We start from the raw sequence: 7,500 nt of genomic DNA on the forward strand, positions 1-7,500 counted from the left end.
TATGTATGTATATATATATATATGTATGTATATATATATATGTATGTATATATATATATGTATGTATATATATATGTATGTATATATATATATGTATGTATATATATATATGTATGTATATATATATATGTATGTATATATATATATGTATGTATATATATATATGTATGTATATATATATATGTATGTATATATATATATGTATGTATATATATATATGTATGTATGTATGTATATATATATATATGTATGTATGTGTGTGCGCACACATGAACGCGAAAGGCAAGCGAAAAGACGCAAAATACTTCCTTCACTACTAAAACTTGATAATTATAATTATAAATACAGAAACACGCATGCGCATACCCACATACTGACACACACACACACATACACACACACGCACAACTCAAACTCAAAAACACAGAGACCATTGACAAGCACAAAAGAATATAGTGCAAGCATAAAATGGCGTATTTCAGAAAGATGGAGAGACCGGAAGTGAACTCACAATGATGGAGAATGTGAAACCATCATTTTCTACAAGTCGGTTATTTAAATTAATAAATAAACACTTTAATTTTTTTTCCCACAGATCAAAGTCGATTTATCGAAGAGAGTTTTAAAACTAATAATTCTTTGTTGCATTCCTCACCTGATAATCTTTTATTGTTCTTGGCGATTAGCTGTCTAGATTCAAATTTGATTACACCTATTTAAAAACATGCCAGCGAGGCATGTTCTCATTTGAGGTCTCTGGGTGAGACTTGGAGTCAACTTGTACAAATACAAAGCAAAAGTCAAATATATAATAATACTACTACTAATAATAATAATGATAATAATAATAATAACACGCCAGAAAAGGTCACAGAAAACGAGAAAGCAACCATACTCTGGGATATGCCAATACACTCAGATAGAGAAATTAAGGCCAATAGACCAGATATAGTTGTCAAAGATCATGAAGTAAAAAAAATGCTTTCTAATTGATGTATCAATACCAGCAGATGACAACGTTTCCCTAAAAGAATTAGAAAAACTTTCAAAATACAAAGACCTGGAAATAGAGGTAACTCGAATGTGGAATCTAAAAACAGAAACAATTCCTATCATAGTAGGTGCCTTAGGTATAATTAAAAAAATATTCAGACAAATACATAACAAAAACACCAGGACTTACAAATATATATAACATACAGAAAATAGCACTACTAGGCACTGCACACATCCTACGCAAAACACTTTCAATACAGTAACCATAAGAGCATCACAGCAAACCACAGCACATACCCAAGGCACACAGAGCTGTGCTCGGTAGTGAACTGAAAGCACGTTATAAAAATAAAACTACTGAATAATAATAATAATAATAATAATAATAATAGACAAGTAGTCATGATGGGTATAATGGGCTTCGTATATTTTACCTCAGTGTCACTTTGATGGCATGCACTGCTCTCTCACTCAATAATAATAATAATAATGATAATAATAATAATTTCTTTATTAACTACAAAGGTTTACATTAAGAAAAACATTATGGAGTGTACAGGACAAAATAAAAAAATGTGTTGTGTATTGTTGTGAGGGTTTTGCATGTAAACAAGACTAACAAATTTTTTTTTAATCAACAATGTGTAATCCTCAATACGGAGGAGACGTTCGAGTGCTGTTTATGGAAAAACCCCATAAAAAACCATGGGTTCCCTGGCTTTTGGCGTAGTTTCCTTTTTTTCCAACTACAGGCGTATGCTCAGGGCAAGCCGGTTCACTCGCAGCATCCTCACCACTTACTGGCTACAAGACAACACTTATTTTCCTTTTCGAGTGAAACTTTAAGAAGTTGATTAGGGATTGGCCAAAGTGGAAAACTAGTTAAGAGTAGTAACATCACACTAGATAAAGCAAATGAAATAAGAGAATTAGACCAAAGCCAGACATACTAATACTTAGGAGTCAATGAACTAGACACGATACAGCATACACAAATGAAAAAGAAGATAAGAAAAGAATGTTATAGATGAGTTAGATTAATACTAAAAATAGAGCTCAATGCGAAAAACAAGATAATAGGTATCAACACTCTAGCCATCCCGGTTATAAGTTATAGCTACACAAATGATCTAATCAAAATAGAGAGGAAAGCAGGAAAAATAGTGACAAGATTTAGGATGCACCACCCAAAATTTGACTTAGAAAGGTTATATATACAACGTATCAAAGGTGGTAGATGCCTTATACAGCTAGAAAACTATTACGAAATAACTACCATAGGACTACAGAAATACCTACAGAAGCAAGGCAAACTAACACAATTAACTACAAAACACGAACAAAACAAGAAGCTGTTTTCTGTCTTTAAGGAAGCTGACAAATACAAAAAAAGAAGTCATAGTACCAACTGAAATCCAAACTAAAACTGGAACAGCAACGGATTATGATAAAACGAAGGCAAGAAAAGCCCATTCGTGGCAAATACTGGGTTAAACTGAGCAGAAAAGAATTAGACAAAGCAAAATCCAAACAATGGCTGAGAAGCTCAGGTCTCAAAGCAGAAACTGAAGGATTTTTAATTGCAACACAAGATCAAAGCCTTCCCACCAGAAATTACTAAAAGCATGTAATGAAAAGAAATACAAGTAATTGTAGAATATATGGAGATGGAGAAGAAACAATAAATTATATTATCTCTCGCTGCCCAGTCCTGGGTAAGAAGGAATATATTTACAGACACGACAGAGTTGGGGCTTATATACACTGGAAGCTTTGCCAACAGTATGGAAAAACAACAGAAAAAAGATGGCATAGGCACACCCCAGAAAAGGTCACAGAAAATGAGAAAGCAACCATACTCTGGGTTATGCCAATGCACACAGATAGAGAAATTAAGGCCAATAGGCTGGATATAGTTGTCAGAGATCACCCAAAAAAAAAAAAAAAATGCTTTCTAATCGATGTATCAATACCAACAGAGGAAAATGTTTCTCTAAAAGACACGGAGAAACTTTCAAAATACAAAGACCTGGAAATAGAGGTAACTCGAAGAAGGCGCATTGGGTATGATAAAAGAATATTCAGACAAATGCATAACAAAAGCACCAGGACTAACAAGTATATATAGGTATGATAAAAAAAGAAGGGATGTCAAAAGCATCTTGATAAGATTCAAGGAGAACCATGTCTCAGAGAAATCCAAAAGATTATGCTGACAAGTACTGCCCACATCCTTAGAAAAACCCTTTCTATTTAAATGTCTGCGTTGTACTACATGAAGATATTTCGCTACTGCCCCTGCCATTTCTCCTCCCCAAGCTTGCAGTCATACTGTAACATCTTTTATCCTTCACTCGCCCTAGAACGCTGGGTGCGTCTCGGCGAGTGATTGTAACAAACACGCAGATTAAAAGTAAATAATAATAACAATAATAATAATAATAATAATAATATTTTTAAAAAGATTGACGTAACTCTTCACGAAGGTAAATAGTCAAGAAGAAGAGCGCGATTCGATTGTATAGATGTTTTATTCGTTGAACAATATTTCGACAGCACGTCTGTCTTTGTCAAGTTCAAAACAAAAGGTGATTAAAAATTCAAAATTTCAGAAACCTAAACGTAAACTATGAACGAGAGTAACCAGCGTCCATTCGTTGATGGAATGACATCATCAGTTTTTAAGTTTTGTAACAAGCAGAAAGAAAGAAAAAAATAGAAAAAGGAAGACGACAGAAAAAAAAAATAATTATATACAGACTGTATGTACCAAGAAAAAGAGGGGGGAGAGGACTTAACTTGACTGCTACATTATTTTAACAAACTCCAAAAAATAATTTGAAATCAAGACGTAAACAGCCGGAAGAAATACTGTATGGCATTTCGTCCAACGCTCTCGATATTGTGGCAGTTCACTGCCTACAAGTAATAGCTTCTGATTTAAAATACAATATTAATGAGTGTAATAGATAAGTTTGTTCGGAGTTAATACATCAATGCAGGATTTGTACAGGTTGTCCTGAACTGGATATATTGTTACCCTTACGAGTTCTGTTGCAGTGGCTGCTATTGCGGCTGTTGTTGTCTGATAACACAGACCTAATGGTCCAAGGTATTCCGGCCCTAACCACCCAAATACGTTTTTCAAATGTTATGTGCCCCTAGATTACATTAACCAATGTGCCCTTATTTACAACGATAGCGTGTCAGTCGAGAGAGATTTGGCTGCTATTTTTTTTTTTATTAGTCGAGAAATGATAAAGGTCAGTTGACTTCTATAAGTAAACATGCTTGGAAAATGAATTGCAGCAGATTGACGATCGAGAGAGGGATAAAATGGTTTCGTGATATTACTTATGTGTAGTATCTGGAATAATAAAGTTCATTGACGAGTAGAGAACAGACGAGTCTTTTCTGTATTCATGGGTGGCGGTAGGACACAGCCATAAAGGCAGGAAACTTTACAATAATCGAAGATGGAAATTGAAGACACTGTACATCTATTTGCCACAAGTTAGACTGGAGCATCTTCTACCCCAATCCTCCCAATCCATCTGCTTCCTCTACCAACCCCTTGAACACTTGCTCGTGAACGTACATTATATATATATATATATATATATATATATATATATATATATATATATATATATATACATACATACATATGTGTGTGTTTGCGTGTGTCAATATGTATGTATAATATATATTTTGAGTGGAGGCAATACGAGCAGAAAACTAGAGCGACATGACCTATTATCCAGCAAAATATTCAATATATATATGCACACTTACTTTGACATCAATAAAGCGACATAAAGCTCAACTTAATAGAAGTATTAATAACATGCAAGCATATATACATATGCATATTTTTATAAGCCCACAAATATCTAAAAATATTTTTAAACATTTATGAATACATAGGCATTTTTTAAAATATATAAATAAAATAAATACAAAATATACACATAATAAGATATAAAAACAGCGATATTATATAAGACATAGTGAATTATAAATTCATATGATTATACTATAGAGGAATAAAAATTTAGAGGTCACAACACAAGCACATAGAATATTTAAAAACACTTAGATATTTAAAAATATATAAAAACATTCATAAATACATAGGCAATTTAAAATTACCCACTAGGGGCCAACATAGAAGGGACAATACATTCTGATTGTTGGGGCCAGAAAAACGGATGAAACAACAAAAACAAGCCTTTAAAAATTTAACACAAAAATAAATAAAATGAATGATAAGACAGACGTGAAGACATTGCAGATGGAGTGGGAGGACGGGTTTAGCACGGACCCCACGAGTCCCGCCTCGCCACTGATACCTCAGAAACTTCTCCAGATCCCGAAAATATTCATTTTGCTCGGATACCTGGGGTGCGTAAATTGCAACCAATCTGAAAACTTTACCATGGCTGAACGTCAAGTCAAGCCCATGACGACCAGCCTACCATCTGGATCTGAAAAAATTAACTTTTTCTCAGAAACCCTGTTTCTTTTTATTAGGAACAACACCCCGCTCCCCCTAGAAGGACAGCCTGGAGAGAAAAAACTCTCGTAGCCATTCAACAGGGGAAGCAGATCTCTTGGCCCCCCTTAACCGGGTTTCCGTAGCAACAATAACATCCAAGTTCCGCGACCTGATATCATTAAGGAAGCGACCTTACTTCCAGCTTGACATCAGGCCACGCACATTTATACAACCAACATAAATGTTAGACATTGCCTACCTTCGCATCAGTGGTTCGACGTTTCATCTCTTCCTTTTCCTGTTTCTTTTTCTTTTCCCAGGGGCTCATGGGTTATTTTCATGCAGACCCTAAAAAATATGTGGAGAAAAATCCATTCTTAGAGGGCCTACGTCATGGAAGAACTCAAAAACTTAATCCATCTGTAATCCTTCCGGCCGATGTTGTAAATGAGAAAGTCTTTGGATGAGTTTTTATCGACACGTTTGGCAGATGGGTTAACTGCCAATAAGGCGGCGAGTTTGCAGAAACGTTAGCATGCCAGGCGAAATGTTTAGTGGTATTTCGTCTGTCTTTACGTTCTGAGTTCAAGTTCCGCCGAGGTCGACTTTGCCTTTCATCCTTTCAGGGTCGATATTTTAAGTACCAGTTACGCACTGGAGTCGATGTAATCGACTTAACCCCTTTGTCTGTCCTCGTTTTTCCCCTCCATGTTTAGCCCCTTGTGGGCAATAAAGAAATAAGATGGGATAACTGCTAAACGGTTTAGGAGTCTATTGTTATTTGCCTTAATGGCCATGCACATGTTTTCTTTTCTTTTTTTTTTTGTAATTACTTTGGAAGGAGTGGTCCATGTTTTTCTTTTTTTTTTTTTTCCACAGTCGACCCCCACCTTTCTGTCATTGGCTTCACTTTCTTCTGTTGTTTCGCACTCCATTGTTAGTTTTGATGTTGTATTCTCTTCTGGTGGTGGCGGTGCCTTCGTATTCTCTTCCAACTCTCCCCTTCTTCTCCTTGTTTTTCCTTAGGTTTACATTCGGACCTAATGTGTCCTTTTGACCCACAGTTAAAACACCTGGTCAATAATACTGATGGGAATATTAAATCTAATAATGTGAATCTCACGCATGGCACCACTAATACTAGGAACGGAACATGGCAGGCCTGTACAAAGTCTCATTCAGACGAGTCCATTATGGTATTTTTATTGTATTCAACATTCTGAAAAAATAATTTTGGAAGACCTTTCACTTTCAGTGAATGAAAAGGTGTTATACAAAATTGATCCCAGCACTTATTTTTTAAACCTGATACTTATTCTATCGGTCTCTTTTTTGCCGAACCGCTAGGTTACGGGGACGCAAACACACCATCACCACCTATCAAGCAGTGGTGGTGACAAGCACAGACAGAAACACACACACACACACACACATATATATATATATATATATATATATATATATATATATATATATATATATATATGTCGCTAGGAGATGGTAGGGGTTCGCTCCCCTACTCTCAGTTTTATCAGATGCAGCTGTATATTGTTAACCAGCAAGAAGAGATGTCCCCTTGAGCTTACAAAATCGAAGTAGAGTCCGCTCGAATGTACAGCCATGTTAAAGTGGCTACGAAAATTACTTATTAGTACAACTACTGCGTTGATCTCTTAGAGAGATTTAAGAACTATATATGACGGGTTTCTATCAGTTTCCGTCTACCAAATCCGCTCTCAGAGCTTTGATCGGCCTAAGGCTATATAACAGAAGAAACTTGTCGAAGGTGCAACGCAGCGAGATTGAACCTTGAACTATGTGGTTGAGAAGAAAAACTTCTTACCACACAGCCACGTCTAATTTACAAATATATCAATTTTTGGGGAAAAAAGAATATAAGACGAAAATGCTTAGAGAGTTTTATCATAGAAAACAAAGGAAATCTGAATCGGTTTTGGTCGTTAAGACGACCTTTTGGTGCGATTTATTTTTACTGTCCGGGCTCC

At 35.4% G+C, this 7,500-nt stretch overlaps 1 long non-coding RNA gene across 1 annotated transcript in view; it reads right to left on the reverse strand.

Annotated features, from left to right (window-relative positions):
• LOC128250904 (uncharacterized) overlaps positions 1-6,378 on the reverse strand; it is a 138,249-nt gene extending 131,871 nt beyond the window's left edge. The window contains exon 1 of the long non-coding RNA XR_016238505.1: positions 5,754-6,378. This is a non-coding gene — a long non-coding RNA (uncharacterized LOC128250904). The remainder of the gene's footprint in view (positions 1-5,753) is intronic.
• Positions 6,379-7,500: the final 1,122 nt, after the last annotated feature.

The sequence above is a fragment of the Octopus bimaculoides genome, chromosome 26 (assembly GCF_046866305.1).
Source record: "Octopus bimaculoides isolate indiv1 chromosome 26, ASM4686630v1, whole genome shotgun sequence".
NCBI classification, from domain to species: Eukaryota; Metazoa; Mollusca; class Cephalopoda; order Octopoda; family Octopodidae; genus Octopus; species Octopus bimaculoides.